The sequence below is a fragment of the Hypanus sabinus genome, chromosome 1 (genome assembly GCF_030144855.1).
Source record: "Hypanus sabinus isolate sHypSab1 chromosome 1, sHypSab1.hap1, whole genome shotgun sequence".
In the NCBI taxonomy this organism is placed as follows: domain Eukaryota; kingdom Metazoa; phylum Chordata; class Chondrichthyes; order Myliobatiformes; family Dasyatidae; genus Hypanus; species Hypanus sabinus.
The window spans coordinates 95,657,839-95,675,033 of record NC_082706.1 but is presented as its reverse complement, the minus strand read 5'-3'; the positions used below and the strand labels follow the sequence as shown (position 1 = coordinate 95,675,033).

The window sequence follows — 17,195 nt, the reverse complement described above, 5'->3', positions numbered from 1 at the left end:
TCCCAGAAGACAGAAGAGTGAAAAGGGGATGGTTGGGGTGTCAGCCTTCCTGAAGCAATGAAGGTGGACTGGAGCGATGAAAGCAATGAGCCTGTAATGGATGGAACTGTGTTTAACATTCGTTGAAGCTTCTGTCAGTCCAGAGCACAACAGTTGTCATATCAAGCTGGATACTTCCTATAATTCATGCATAGAGGTTCCAGGAAATCGTCCTCGACCAGCCAAATCTTCTCCGATGCCCAAGAAATTACATACATTGTTGAGCTTTCTTGACCACTAAGCCAGTGGATGCTGCCACAGCAGTGCAATGGTCGTGAATGCATTCTTCAATCGTCACAGAATATCATGCATTAGAAATCAGTGCATTTCCCCCTCGCACCTGTCAAAAGGTACTAATCACTGGTGCTAAATGCATCCCCTCCTACGAACCTGTCAAAAGAAACCCTGCACTGGCGCTCAAGGCACCTACCATCTCGCTCAGCTCTGGTGAGGGTTCCACGCACTGGTGCTCGTTGGCACCTGCAGTAGAAATCATGAATTGGCGCAGACCTCCCCTATTCCTCTCTCTCTCTCTCTCTCTCTCTCTCTCTCTCTCTCTCTCTCTCTCTCTCTCATCTGTCATCGAGATCTGTCCGGTGTCTGTAACAGGATCCCTTGCGGTGGCGTCACAGTTACCAAGGTGCTCAAAGCCACTGAAGTCGGCGAGGGGACCCGGGTCAAATTCTGGATTTCCAGTACGCCGCCCAGGTAAGACTACAACGCTGCAACAAATGCAAGTTTGCTAATTATTTTATATTAAATATATCAGGAAGAAGAGCAGACGCAACTCCTCCCGTTGTTAAGCCAAAGAAAAAGGCCCAGGTAAAACCCCAGGCTACTGGGGTTATATAGTATGAAGTGGGAAATGACGCGTGGATTCAAACCTTTCTCGGAGCGGTGCACGGATATTTGCAAGTGCAGTTGTTGGACCGTGGAACTGCATTGTTGCAGCAATTTGGGCAGGGGGTTATTTGCATTATGTGGTAAATGTAGTACGAATTGCAAAATCTGGGAAATGGCTGGCGGACAATCGAGCGACTGTACAAGAAAAAAAGGGAAAACGTCTTTCCTGTGACTTCTTTCGCCTCAAGGAATAAATTTTATTGTTTATTTGCATTTAAGTTGTTCTTCTAATATTTGTCAAAAATGCAAAGTTGAACTGAATTTTTTAAAAATAGCATTCTACTCTTAGAACCCTAATAGTATTTTCTCATCGTCTTGCCAAAACTTCCTACAAGCGAGGATTCCCGCTGTACACACCATAGGGGTATAAAATCGTGTTTTACATTTAAACTTTGTTTTTAAAACAAAAAAGGAACAGATTATTGCATTTTCTTGTAAGCTGAAGAATAATTATACTTATTAAATTGTCGTTCAGCTCACTGTCAGAACTGTTCAGTGATATGGAATTGTTTAATATATGTGTTCAAAAGGTATATAGAGTCACGAACACTACAGCCGAAATATTGATCTGCCTTTGTCCTATGGACCTGCGTCTGAACTATACCCCTCCCATCCATACATCTATACAATGTTGTAGTCGAACCCTAATCCACCACTTCCTCTGGCAGCTGGTTCCACACGCTCACCACCCCATCATGTTCCTCTTAAACATTTCACCTTTCACCCTTAACCCATGATCTCTAGTTCTTGACTCACCCAACCTCAGTGGAAATAGCCTGCTTGAACTTACCCTATATATACCCCAGTAATTTTGTATATCTTTATCGAATGCCCCTTCATTCTTCAATGTACTAGCAAACAAAGTCCTTACCTATTCAATCTTACTTTATAACTTAGGTCCTCAAGTCCCAGCAGTATCCTTGTAAATTTTCTCTGCACTCTTTCAATCTTATTTACATATTATCTCTAGGTAGATGAACAAAACTGGATACAATACTCCAAATTAAGCCTCACCAATGTCTTACAGAATTTCAACATTACATCCCAACTCCTGTACTCAATACTCATCTGCCATTTTCAGCCCATTTTTCAGACTGGTACAGATCCTACCACAAGCTTTGACAGCCTTCCTTGCTGTCTTCTACCAGTTCTGGTGTCATTTGCAAATTTGTTGATCTAGTTTATTACATTGTTGTCCAGATCATTGATATAGATGACAAACAACAATGGACCCAGCACTGATCCCTGTGGCAAACCACTTGTCACAGGCCTCCAGTCAGAGAGGCAGCCATCTGTTACTACTCTGACTGTTTATTCGTTTCCATAGATGCTGACTGACCTGCTGAGTTCCTCTCGTAGTTTGTGTGCTTTGCTTTGGATTTCAAGCACCTGCAGTCTTTCTCAAGTTTACGATTTGCTGTCCCAATTCATGCTTGGCAGGCCTTACTGATACCATATCAACTGGCTTTTCTCCAGTTTAGAATCTCAACCCATAGACTGGATTGAGATTCTACCTACTACCTACTACCTCCCTGCACGTCCTGTGATCAAATGATCTGGAGTTCATCTGGGTCCAGCTCCAGTTCCTTAACACAGTCTGTAAGAAGCGGCAGCTGGATGTGCTTATTGCAGGTGTAGTTGTCAGGGATACTGGAGGTCTTCCCACAGCCCCTGAGAGGAGCATTCCACTATCCTGCATGGCATCCACACTGATCTAACTGTGCAAAGAATAATTAAATGAAAAAAATCTACCTATAGTCTCTGCTTCTTCTCACTGAAGCCTCATGAGCCAAAGCCTGAACTTCCAATTCTAACACTGGCCCTCTCGCACAATGGCCCTTCCTATAATGTCTGTTCTATTTATATCTAACTTTTTATGTATGTTGTAAACTCAATAACATTGTTATTAAAATATTTCACTAATATATTATTATTTTTCACATGAAAGCACAGGTAGCAAAGCATTTGTAATCTATTTCCCAAGTTATAGCGTCACAGAGGAACACATGCCTTTGAACCAACTTGTCCACGCTGATCAAGCTGCCCATCTAGTCTAATCCCATTTGTTCGTGTTCCACTTCTAGCCCTCAAAACCTTTGCTGTCTGTGCACCTGTCCAAATACCTTTTAAATATTGTTATTGGACTTGCCTCAGCCACTTCCTCTAGCAGCTCATTCCATCTGCGTGATGATGTTGCCCCCTCAGGTCCTTTGTTAGCAGCTCTTTGTCTGACTTTTAATGTCTCAACCATTCTATGATTACAAGATTCTATAAAGAACATGCAAACCATAGAGTCATTGAGTTATTCATTAGAGAAACCAAGTCCTTCACGCCAACTCGTCCATGCCAAATCAAGGTAGACCCAGGTACCTGCATTTAAAACATATCCCTCTACATCTTTCCTACCCTGTGTATGCGTCCAAATGTTGTAATTGTACTTGCCTCGTCCACTTCTTCTGACAGCTCATTTTATATACATACCATATTATGAAGGAAAAAAAATTGAGGCTTTTTTTATAATCCAGAGTGCCTCTCTTATTTGTTCTATAAGATACAGGAATTAGTTGGTGTTTGAAACGATCATGATGGATCTTTATTATTGAAAATACATATATGCATACCCATAGTGCCTTCCCTTCAAAGACAGGCGTTGCTTGATTTACAAAACCAATGAAATTCTGAAAAACATTTTGTTAAATGAGATTATATAAATTGAAAAAGTTGTGTATTGAGTAGAGAAGAATGAGAGAATCATAGAAACATTTTGAATGTTGAAAGGGTTGGACAGAATAGATGTGGAAAGGCTGTTTCCCCTGGTGGGTGAGTCCAGGACAAGAGGTCACAGTCTTAGAATTAGAGGGTACCCATTTAAAACAGAGATGAGGAGAATTTTATTTTAGCCAGAGGGTTGTGGATTTATGGAATTCGTGGCCACATACAGCTGTGGAGGCCCAATCATTGAAGGTTTTTAAGGAGGAGATTGACAGGTATCTGATTAGTCAGGGTATCAAGGGATATGGGGAAAACGCCGGAAATTGGAACTAGACCAGGAGAATAGTTTAGCTATGGTGGAGTGGCGGAGCAGACTTGAAGGGCCAAACGGCCTACTTCTCCTTTGTCTTGTGAACTCGTGTAAAATGCAATATAAGTAGTTCAGTACAATGTACTGCAGTGCAGTGAATACAAAGTGTAGCTGTAAATGAAAGGTGCATACACTCAATAGTCAAGAACTTAATAGCAAAGATTCATAAGTTGAATGTTTTTCTTACATCCTCAGTTTTCTTAAGCCTGAAACTTTGAGTTTGTGTTCCTTGGATCTTGTACCATTTGTTTTTGGGAACAGCTCCCTCTGTTTACCCTGTCTAAAGCAGCCAATATCTTGTACACCTCCAATGCATCTCTCTTCAACTTTCTTTATTCCACGGATTCACAGAAAACAACTTGCACCATCCCAAGGTTCTTGGTCATCTGATGTTGGTTCCTTTTCCACCTTCCGGAGTGGGACTGTTCCTCAAACATGTACTCCTGAAGTTCTGGCATTCCAGTTGAGCTTACCAACATTTGGTTCTGCCCAGGTTCCTTGTCATTCCAATGAAATTAACTCTCTACAAAATTAAATGTTTCAATTTAGATTTTTGTTGCCGCCATTAAACACTACTGCCTGAAGACTTGATGATTACTGTGACTGTAAGTCTTCCTCCTCTGGAGTGTGATTCATTTGGCTCATCGTTTCCTCAGAACCTAATTCAATTGTCAGAAATATACATATCAAGAAAATTCTCTTGAACTCATTTTAAAAGGCTGTCCTTTTCCAACAGAAGCAAATTTCAGTTACTGGAAGTTTATACCTCTAGAACATTTCCTAATTGATTTGCTCCTCCTCTCTCTTTCTCTGTCTGTCTCACTTTCACTGCATTTTCTTTCGCACACCTTTTCTCTTTTTCTTTTTTTCCAATTCTCTTTGACTTCTTTTCTCTCTGTCTCACTGCCTCTCATTATTTAGTGGCCTACAGAATCCCTTCTGTTCCTCTATTGTACAGTTACCTCCTCTTTGTGTCTTGACTCTAATCAGATGGATTCAATACCTGTCCTCAAGATCATCTTGAACATATACTTCCTAATCAATACCAGTGCTGCATCTTCCTCTGTTTCTCCTTTCCCTTTTTCAAATACCTTGTATCTACAAGTATTGAGTGTCCTTTTCTGGCCTTTAGGGAATATTTTGGTTTTTGCCATCACATCATAATCGTACTTGAGTATTTGCAGTTTTTGCTTACCAACCTTCCATGCATTAACATGTTCTGAACAAGTTTACTGTTAAACTATACAGAAATGCAAATGCTGGAAATCTAATATAAAATAGAAAAAATGTTGGAAGCACTCAAGAGATGAATTCTTGATGATTTGATCTACCTCATCATCACTTTACTGTATCTATCTACCTGCACTGCAATTTCTGGTCAATTGTAACTCAGCATTCTGTTACTGTTTACCCTTTTGTACTACCTCAATGCACTCGTGTTTGGAATGATCCCTGGAGAGCATACTTACAACAATAATACACCAATTGCATTTCAGGTAGCATCCATGGAAAGAGAGAGGTAACAAAGGAACTCAGCTTGAAATGTTAACCCCCCTTCTCTTTCCTTAGATGAGTCTTTCTGCACTTTCTGTTATATTCCTGCTTTTCTATTCTTTGCAGTCTCTATCTTGGTCTGCTATAACGTAGTATATTACTAGTGAAATTTTTATTCACTATTCTTCCCAAGGACAGGATTAGATAATGAAACTCTAAGGGAGGATACTGACTTTCTCTCCTTTACCATGTATCAAAAAAAGACACAGAATTTATCATGTTATACACCAGGTCTACCGTTTCTCATTTCAAAAGATGAAATTGAGTGAATCAACAAGCCTAGCAAATACACAGACAGGGAACAGATTCAATGAGACATAAAAACAGGAGATATTGGAGATGCTTGCAGGTCAGGCAGCATCTGTGGGGGGAGAAACAATTATGTTTCAGCCCTTCCCACCACTGACAACATCTACAGGAGTTATTGATTCAAGAGGTAGTATTTATTGTTAAGGACCCCCGCCCTCTTCTCCCTGCTACTGTCAGGTGGGAGGTACAGAAGCCCGAAGTCCCACACCACCGGGTTCAGGAACAATTACTTCCCTGCAAATGTTAGGTTTCTGAACCAACCTGCATAACTCTAACCCTACCTCAGCAATGGAACAGTACAGACCACCTCTTAAACAACCATGGAATTGTCATCGATTGCGTCTTTTTTTTTGGCACTATTGTCTTGCACAGCTTTTTAATCCTCTGCCTGGTGTAATTTATATATATAGTCTATAATTTATGTTATGTGTGTCATCTGTGCCTATGTATCCAAGATGCTACTGTGGGCAAGTTTTTCATTGTACCTGTACCTCACTGTAAATTCGACTTGACTGATCCTGTTACAGGGTTTTGACCCAGCCATCAATAATTCCTTTACCTCCACAGATGCTGCTTGACCTGCAGTGTTTCTCCAGCAGATTGTGTGTCACTAATGTTTCAGTTCATTGGCCTTTCATTCAGAAGGTATGACGTTCCGGCATTTCTGATGTGCCAAAAAGCTGTATTGCACTTTTTTTGACTTTCTGCATGACTTAATTTAAATATATGGTTCAGGGGGAAAAATCTCCCTTTGAATTTTTATGGAAGCTGCTTTGTGAAAGTATAACATCTCTTAATGGAAAATGAAGGAACAGAGCATGATGGCTCTGTTACACCTTTATAAATACTAATCTATTCATTTGGCTCATTTCAATGAACAATTAACACCTCATTATTCAGTGTCTGCGAGAGTATTGCAGTGTTAATTGTCATACTCCAGTGTTTATGTTGCGGAAATTGCTTTAAATTGAAGTGGTTTTGCATTGTGCTCATGTTGTGGAATTAGAGGACCGATTATAGTTCTTGCATTCAAACAGAATCAGGTTTTAAAATCCCTGGCTGTGGATAAATGGGATTGAGATTTATCTGTGGGAGGGGCTGAGCCAGTAGGCACATGGGAGCACTCCTCAATTCTCCACTAAAGTAGAGGAACACTTCATATTCTACTGGGTAGTCTACAGGCCATCAGCATGAACATTAAATTCTCCAACTGCTGGTAAACTGCATCACCTCTGTCATTTATCTCGCACCTCTTGAACAATTTAGCCCCACATCGGCCTGTCTATTTACCCTACTCTATCCTTTCCATTTGCAAAACTCCCACATACTCCTCTCATCTGCCTTTCCCTCTTCCCTGCCTATCTGGTTCCAGGCTCCACCTTTCTCTCCTGTGAGATGCCACCATCTTCAGAACCCTGCCACTCACACCTATCACTCTGAGTTTGTGGCACGGTTCCCACTCTCCCTTTCCCATCTGCCTTTCACCCCTCTTCAACTGGATCCATCAGTATCTTGCCAAATTTTCCTCCTTCCTCCTTTTTTATACTGGCTATCTCGCCTCTGTCTTCCAGTCCAGATGAAGGGTCTAAACCCAAGACATTGACTGCCTGATTCCCCCCACAGATTCTGCCTGACTGGCTGAGTTCTTCCAGCTTCTTGTGTGAACTGACATGTTTTGCAGCAGCAGTACAAGACGTAAAAGTTACTACAAAGTCATGTAAATAAATAAATATTGCAAAAGGCAAATAATAAGATATTGTTCATGGGTTCATGAACTGTTCAGAAATCTGATGGCAGAGGGGAAGGAGCTGATTCCAAAACACTGAGTGTGGTTCTACAAAGTCTTGTACCTCCTCCCCGGTGGTAATAACGAGAAGAGGGGGCGTCCTGTCTGGTGAATGATTGGGTCCACCATTTTGAGGCGTCGCATCTTGAACATGTTCTTGATCGGTCGTAATGCTCTTCACCACACATCTGTAGAATTTTGCAAGAGTGTCTGCTGACATTAAATCTTCTGAAACTCCTAGTGAATTACAGCCACTGGCATTCCTTCTTCATGAATGCATCAGTACTTTGGGCATAGGATAGATACTCTGAGATATGATGCCTAGGTACTTGAGGCTGCTCACTCTTTCTTCTGCTGACTCCTTAGTGAGGACTAGTGTGGGTTCCCCCGACTTCCCCTTTTCTGAAGTCCGTAATCAGTTCCTGGGTCTTGCTGATATTGAGTTGCTCTAGAATTTGGCATGTGCAGTCTCTTGTGTCTCCAGGAAACTCCTTTCTTGTGTGTCACCACTCTCATTACTCTTCATTGTTCAGCTGAGCGTTAGTCGATGTTGTGCATTGGGAGCACATTCAAGATCTGGGATCAGCCATGATGGAATGGCGGAACAGACTCGATGGGCTGAATAGCCTAATTCTGCTCCGATGTCTTATGGTCTTGTGGACCTGTGTAAGTGGTAAAAGGTGTAGATCAGCTCACAGGTTAAATCCCCCACCCCACCTGCCCTGTCTGTAGAAGATCTTACAGTTCCCACATCAGCCTCACATCGGCCTTCAGAATGCACTAAACCAGAATGGAAGCAGGTCATCTTGGATTTTGAGGGACAGCCCAATAACTTCTGGAATTCTCTCCTAAATTACTTTGCCATTCCTTTAAGACTTCCATTACAAACAAACTCTTTGTGTAAGCTTTAGATCATTTGTCTTACAGAGATTTTAATCAAGTTTTTGTTACAGAACTATCAAGTTATTGCTAATCAGGCTGTTTCTCTGCACATGCTACTGGACCTGTTGAGTGTTTCCAGCATTTCCTGCTTTCTATTTGGATTTCCAACATTTGCAGTTTTGAGGCCAAAGAGACTGTCGATACTGGTACCTGGAGCAATAAACAAAAGGAGCTTTGTAGTGTAGTGGTTAGCACAATGCTTTACAATATCAGTAACCCAGGTTCAATTCCCACGGGTGCCTGTAAGGAGGTTGTACGTTCTCCCCATAACCATGTGGGTTTCCTCGCGGTGCTCCAGTTTCCTCCCACAGTCCAAACATGTATCAGTTGGTAGGTAAAATGGCCATTGTAAGTTGTGCTGTGATTAGGCTAGGGTTACGTGGGGGGTTGTTGGGCGGCACAGCTCGGAAGTCTGAATGGGCCTGTTCCATGCTGTATCGCAATAACTGAACTCAGCAGGTCAGACTGCATCTGTGGAGGGAATTAGACAGTCAACATTTTGGGTGAGATCTTTCATCTGAAGTGAAAGAGTTAAGCGGATATAACTGGTATAAGGGAGTGCAAGAGCCGGCAAGCAATTGTGGATCCACATGAGATGGGGGTGGAGTTGATAGGCAGATGGAGGAGGAACGTGTGAAGCTAGTGACAGAAGCCAAGAGGTGAAATGTGAAGCATCAGAAAGCTGCAGGTGCGGGAATCTGATCGGAGATGAAGGTGGAGTATAGAGTCAAATAAGGGCGGTGGTGTGGGCAGATGGGAACAGTCGGGGAAGGGCACCCAGTGGGTGATGGGCAGATGCAGTGGAAAAAACATAGGAAAATGGAGGGCTGGGGGGTGGTGTGAGATGAACTGAGTAAATCAAGAGGAGAGAACAAAGGAACAGAGGGCGAGCAGGCATTTTAGTGGTTTTCACTTGCTTTCAAATTAGGTTTTATAATACCACATGAAAGATGTCTGTGATTGCAACTAGTAATCGTGCACATTTCTCAATACCTGACTTGGATTGCATGTGGATATGGTGGAATCATGATAAGGTTTTGAGGTTGTAGTCATGAGATCTATCATGGGGTCATGACTTCAGATCTCAACAAGACAACTGGGGATATTAAATTCAGTTAACTAAACTGTGCTTGAAAACCTAGTGAATGTGAAACAACTAATTTATTACAGAAATTTAAAGTTCTGGTAATATTTGTCAGGTTAGGCGGTATCCTATATCAGATTAAACAGGGTTCATGCTTCAGTTCAATGAGTCTTCTGTTCTCTCTCCACAGATGCTGACTGACTTATTGAGTATTTCCATTCAGATTTCTGACATCTGCAGCTTACTAGTGTTACGAACACCGTAACTGGGTGACTTACCAGCAAAGATAGAGAGATCCGTTGAAGTCTGATGATACTATTTTTAACAGTATTTATTAGTAAAAATACACAAAAATAATATCAATGCAAATATACAGATAATATACGTCGTCAATACTAAATCTAAAAGTGCGGGTATAATAATAATCAATAAGAAATAAGCTCTATCGTTGTCTAGGGGATAATGTATTGTCAGATGGAAATATAAAGTTCACTCAGTTCATGCAGGCTGCAGCCTTTGGGGACCGCTGTATGGCAATGGTTGGAGAGAGAGAGTTTAGGGAGAAAAACTTGCCGGCTTTCCTTTTATGATTTTGATCCGTCAGGAGTCCCGTTGGTGTGGCTGTTCACTTGTGGCCTCTCCTTTAGCTAAGCCATTCTTTCGTGGTGAGCCCACCAACCAGGCAAGGGAGGACGCACATGAGCCCCCCACCAGCTGTCGCTATTAAACGCAGTCACGGGATTTCTAGCGTTTCTCCTGGTGCATCTAAAGGGGTTGTTCCCCAGACCCTCTTTTATCCTTACTCATGGGGTACCAGATGTCAGTCAGGTTGGGATGATGCAATCCCTCAACCAGCCCACTCTGGTTGTCCCCTGAGGAGTTTCAATGAATAGTACAGTGCTCAATACACAATTCCATCTCCAAGAGACAATAGCCGTTATCAGTGGTTTCGTTTCGCTGAGGCCAGGACACATTCCAAACCTTGTGGATTCTGCGTGTCTCTCTCTCATTTCCTGGGTCCCAGACCCGAATTAATAGCGATCTTGCGATTCTCAAAAAGGAGGGGGCGACTTTGTACCCTTTGGCCCCTCAGAGTTGCCTCACATTCATAACACTAGTTTTTAATTTTTGTAAAAACTTGTACAGTTTGGTACACTTTTTTTGTTAAGTAAGTCTGAAAACCAAGAACACTGCAGATATGGGCACTGGAAATCTGCTTGTTGGGTGTGGAGAGGATGTTTTCATTTGAAGGAAAGTCCATTAGAAAGACAGGAATCTAAAGATTGAGCACGATCAGTGTATATTTCAATGCAAGAAGTATTGTAGGAAAGGCAGATGAGCTCAGAGCATGGATCAGCAAATGGAATTAAGATATTGTAGCCATGAGGAAGAGTTGGTTGCTGGAGGGGCAGGACAGGCAGCTCAATATTCCAGGGTTCTGTTGTTCTAGATGCAACAGAGCGGGAGGGATTAAAGGAGGAGGGGTGGCACTATTGGTGAGGGAAAATATCATGGCAATGCTCAGTCAGGACAGATCGGAGAACTCGCCTAGTGAGGCGTAATAGGTGGAAGTGAGGAATAAGAAAGGTATGAACATGTTAATAGGGTTACATTACTGACCACCCAATAGTCCACGGGATTTAGAGGAACAAATTTACAGAGAGGTCGCAGACTGTTGCAAGAAACATAAGGTTGTTATAATAAGTGATTTTAACTTTCCACATATTGACAAGGACTGCCATGCTGTAAAAGGACTAAATGGGATAGAGCTTGTCAAATGTGATCAGGTAAGTTTCCTTAATCAGTACATAGAAGTCCAACAAGAGAGGGTGTGATACTTGATCTGCTATTAGGGAATGAGACACAGCAGGTGACAGAAGTTTGTGTAGGCAAACACTTTGCATCTAATGATCACAAAGCCATTAGTTTCAAAGTAAATATGGAGAAAGATAGGCCTGGTCTACTGGTTGAGATTCAAATTGGAGAAAGGCCAATTTTGATGATATCAGAAAGGATCTGGCAAGTGTGGATTGGGACAGGCTGTTTTCTGTCAAAAGTGTACTCGGTAAGTAGGAGGCCTTCGAAAGTAAAATTTTGAAGGTACTAATTTTGTATGTGCCTTTCAGAATAAAAGGTAAAGATAATAGGCTAAGGGAACCTTGGTTTTCAAGAGATATTGAGGTCCCATTTATGAAGAAAGTGTGTATAGCAGGTATAGGCAGATAGGAATAAATGAGATGTTTATGGAGTACAAGAAATGCAAGAGAACACTTAAGAAAGAAATCGGGAAGGCTAAAAGAAGGCATGAGGTTGCCCTAGCAGATAAGGTGAAGGAGAATCTTAAGAGATTCTACAGTTAAGATAAAAAGGATTGCAAGGGACAAAATTGGCCCTCTGGAAGATCAGAATGGTAATCCATGCGTGGAGCCAAAAGAGATGGAGGAGATGTTAAATGGGATTTTTCAACTGTATTTACTTAGGAGAATTGGCACAGTGTCTACAGAAATGAGACTAAACAGCATTGACTTCATGGACCCTATATAGATTACAGAGGAGGAGGTATTTGCTGAGTTGAGAGGCAAATTAGGGTGGATAAATCCCCAGGGCATTACAAGATGTTTCTCGGACCCTGTAGGAGGCAAGTGTAAAAATTGCAGGGGCCCTAGTAGGGATATTTAAGTCATCCTTAGCAACACGTGAGGTACTGGAAGATTGGGGGATATCTAATGCTGTTCCTCTGTTTAAGAAAAATGAGGCTGCATAGTAGCATTAGCACAACATGTTACTGCATAAGTGACCCAAGTTTAATTCGCACTGCTGCCTGAAAAGTTGATGAAGGCAAGGCAGTGGATTTTGCGTATGTGGACTTTAGCAAGGCCTCTGACAAGGTCCTGCATGGGAGGCTGGTCTAGAAGGTTCAATCCCTTGGCATTCAAGATGAGACAGCAATTTGGATTTAGACTGGAGGCCTGTGACTAGTGGAGTGCCTCTGGGATCTGTGCGGAATCCATTGTTTGTCATCTATATCAATAATCTGGATGATAATGTGGTAAACTGGATCAGCAAATTTGCAGATGACACCAAGATTGTGGGGTGTAATGGGCAGTGAGGAAGACTATCAGAGCTTGCAGCGGGATCTGGACCAGCTGGAAAAATGGTCCGAAAAATGGCAGATGGAATTTAATGCAGGCAAGTGTGAGGTGTTGCACTTTGGGAGGACCAACCAGGATAGATCTTACACAATGAATGGTTGAGCACTGAGGAATGTGATAGAACAAAGGGATCTGAGAATACAGGTTTGTAATTTGTTGAAAATGGCATCACAAGTAGATAGGGTTGATAGGGCCTTCATAAATCAAAAATACTGAGTACAGGAAATTAGATGTTATGTTGAAGTTGTGTAAAATATTGGTGAGGCCTAATTTGGAGTATTGTGTGCAGTTTTGGTCACCTACTTCCAGGAAAGATGTAAGTAAGGTTAAAATAGTACAGAGAAAATTTACAAGAATGTTGCTGGGACTGGAGGATGGGTTATAAGGAAAAATTGAATAGGTTAGGACTTTATTCCTTGGAACATATAAGTTTGAGGGGAGGTTCAATAGAGGTATACAAAATTATGAGGGGTATAGATAGATACAAGCAGGATTTTTCCACTGAAGTAATCAGAGTGGAAGGTGAAAAGCTTAAGGGGAACATGAGAGGAAACCTCTTCACTCTGGGGGTCAGGAATGTGTGGAACGAACTGCCAGTGCAAGTAGTGCATGCGAGCTCGATTTCAGCGTTTAAGATAAGATTGTAAAGGCACATGAATGGTAGGGGTAAGGAAGGCTATGGTCAAGGTGCAGGTTAATGGAGTTGACTGTTTAACTAGTTGAGCATGAGCTTGTTTCTGTGCTGTAGTTTTCAATGATTCAATGACTGTGGAAGGATATTCTAGGATCTGAAGGCACAGCCTCAGAATAAAGGACTATCCTTTTAAAACTGAGTTGAGGATTTTCTTCAGCCAGAGGATCGTGGAGGCCAAGTCACTGAGTGTAGTTCAGGTAGGGATTATTAGGTTCTTAATTGGTAAGGAGATTAAAGCTAACAGGGGGAAGGAGGGAAAATGGGGGTGAAAAACAAGTCAGCCATGGTTGAATCGTGGAGCAGACTCAATCGGTCCAATGGCCTAATTCTGCTTATTTGTCATGTGGTCTTATTTTCTTATCTGAAACAAAATCTGGAAGTGCTGGAAGATTGTTGTAGGTCAGACAGAGTCTATGGAAAGAAGGAAAAGCTAATGTTTGAGGTCAAAAGCTCTTTGTTCAGTTTATACCTGAAATGTTAACTGTTTCATTTTCCACAGGGAGGGAAACTTGCCTTCCTAAACCAGCTTGGACTAGATGTGGCTCCCGACGCTTCGTAAAATAGTTATTTTTAATTGCCTTTTTAAATAACCCAATCGATAATTAGTTGAAGGACAAATTTAAAATAATGTAAATTTGAAATTAAAGCAGACAATGTGGGGAAAACAGGACAAGTCAAACAGTATTTGAGGCACGAGAAACAGTTAATGGGCCTGATTTAAGAGGAATAATTTAGACTTAGCATTGGCTGAAAATGGGAATGCAAACCAAAATCATGTAAATATGACTTTATTTCTTTCAGGTTCAATAAGTGCACTGTTACCAATTCCAAACTAAAGGAATGGACTCCAATTTAAAGATGGAAGCTGAGGACCTTGAGTTGGTAGGTGTTGCAAGTGACTTCATGGGTTGTTAGTTTAATCCTATGTACTTTACCTGTTAATTACAAAAAGTCATTGTAGGCTTTTTTTGTTATTGAAGGTAGATATAATGGACTGATCTCGTATAATGGTAGAGCTGAAATTCCCGTGACTCTTGCCTGTGAGAGTAGAATGAAACTGTAGCAAATTCCTCTTGGCGACATTAATAAAAACATAAAAAGTAGGTGCAGAAGTTGACCGTTTGCCCCCTGAGCCTGCTCCTTCATGGCTAGTCTCACCTTTGGTCACAGCTCCTCTTTCAGCCTGATCCCATGACATCTGATCAAAAAGGAGGTGTGGTTTTTACAATAATAGATTCTGAAGAAAATTAAATTTATAGTACTGTCAAAATAATGCCATCTACGTTAAGAATAAGAGTGTTTGTGGCAATGTTACGGTTGTTCATTCTGTTATACTGGCTTAGTGGTAGGTGATTGCTGCATTTGTCAGATGCCATTAATCTATTTATAGTTTTTTAAATGTATTTGTCTTTTTAATTGTACAATTCTACAACTTATGATGCATTGTGTCTTGTTTGGTTGACAACACAATATTACTATACCCTTCTTTCCTTGTCTTCAGAGCATGACAATGTCCTCACATCTCCTTCACTTCCACCTTGTGTTGGATCACTGCACTCTGCATTGCCTCATTTTTCTATTACAGTATTTTAATAAATGCTAGGAGTTTGAATTGTACTTCCCGATAATCCTCACAATTGACATTAAAATCAGCTTCCCATATTTGTTACCTGCTAGCTTGACTCTTCTACTCCATCCTTGACCTGTCTTAAAATTCCCTCAAACTGCACACTCTTGCTGCTTGTTCAACTAGTTCTGTTCAAAGTTCAAAGTACTTTTCTTATAGAAGTATGCATGTATTATACAACCTTGAAATTTGTCTCCTTATGGGCAGCCAGAAAACAAAGAAACCCAAAAGAACCCATAAAAAAGGCTATCAAACACTCAATGTGCAGAGAGATTTAGAAAAATTGTACCAACGATAAAAGAAAACAAATAGCATTCATAACAAAATGAGTCCACAGATTCATTAACCCTATGCTTGATGGCCTTGTATCTGCTTAAGTAACACATTGTTCTTAGAATTTTTGTCCTTTTTAAATGTCTGCAAGTCTTCGCCCTACACTCTTTTTGCAATCAGTCTAGCCCTTTGACTTTACAGGAAATCATTGCTACACCAATTCCCTGATCTAGATTGCTTTCAAATTTAATTGCTGGATTGTGGTGACTACAGGCTCAAAGGCTCTTCCTATGGAATTCCATTTCTAAATCTCTCTTGCTCTCTCTCCACCTCTAAGTCACTCCCTAAGACCTACCACGTAAACCAAAATTTCAGTCATCTGTAGTATTTCCGGGGCGCCAATACCATGGACAACCAGAACAGAAGCTGTCCTTGAAAATGATGGAAATCATCAAATATTCTCGTTTTAGCCTGCAACAGCTGAGAACCATAACTGCTTCTATGATCTGTACAGTCAGTGATGAAGTTTTAATGTGATTAAATTATCTTTTGTTACTTAAGACAGATGTTAATAGACTGGACTGTGGCTGCACTGCCCCTTTGAGAGGTGCAGGTGAAAGAGGGATTGATGTGCTGGTCTGATGGTGCATTTAAAGAAAAGAGGTTTTCAAATCCCAGCACCACCTGTCTTGCTGGCAAACCTACAGTCTCTGGTAAATAAAATTGACAATCTCAGAGCTTTATCAGAGGGATGTTAAGATTGAGCGCGTCCTTTGTTTTACAGAATCTCAGTTAACCCCTTCCATGCCAGCTGCAGTGATTCGAATTGACGGGTTCACAATACATTGTCAAGATAGGTTGGTCGGATCTCTCAAAAACAGAGGTGCAGGTGTACTAAAGTGTTGGTGACGTCGCAATATGGTTCACCAGACCTACAATACGTTGCAATTAAGTGCTGTCTATTTTATCTGCTGTGGGAGATTTCAGCGATCATTTTGGTAGCGGTGTATATTCTACCCCAGGCTAAAGTCAAGCAGGCTCTAGATGAACTGACCAATGTAACTAACAGGCACGAAACGGATTTGGGATAATGCTGCCGGCGCTTCAAAAAACCCAAATCAAATTCCAACTGCAGTTCCTAGCAGCTTGTGTCTTCCTCCAAGCTGCTGACCAATCCTCTTTAAGGTTTGTTCTCAGAATTAACTATCAATTCCCATGGAAAACACTTCTGCAAAATTCAGGGAAACAAATATAAACCTTTTCTTTTATCTCTCAGTCTCAGTCTGATATGGTCTCTAAATTGAATTTTAATTCCTGTTCCTCTCCACAGATGCTGCCTGACTTATTGAGTGTTTACAACATTTTGTTTAGTGTCAGATTTTTAGCATCTGAAGATTTGTTTTGATGTTCAAGAGTATTCCAGATTTTAACAGCTGTCTTGTGTAAATTTAATGAAACTCCAATAATCTGTTATTTGACCATGCTGGAAATCTTAATGGTTTGACATATGGCTCACCAGGTGATGTTTGTTGTGTTCCCTTCTGACTCCAGGGGCCCAGGGTTCCCATATGCCCTATAAACTCACCACACTGTCTTCTGCCCTTCTTTTCTGCTCAGTGGGGTCCAAGTTCCCATGCACCTTTCCCAACATCAATGTCCTAGTTCCTGTGCTCCATTTCGAGCTCTCGATCCCCAATTCCTACCTGTTGTTCCACTAATTGCCACTGTACTTGTGCAGGCTCTCTTGAAA

At 41.3% G+C, this 17,195-nt stretch overlaps 1 protein-coding gene across 1 annotated transcript in view; it reads left to right on the top strand.

Moving 5' to 3' along the window:
* The first annotated feature begins 705 nt into the window (after positions 1-705).
* ofcc1 (orofacial cleft 1 candidate 1) overlaps positions 706-17,195 on the top strand; it is a 569,853-nt gene continuing 553,363 nt past the window's right edge. The window contains exons 1-2 of the mRNA XM_059985698.1: positions 706-747; positions 14,347-14,427. The gene's annotated coding sequence lies outside the window, so the exon portion shown is untranslated. The remainder of the gene's footprint in view (positions 748-14,346; positions 14,428-17,195) is intronic.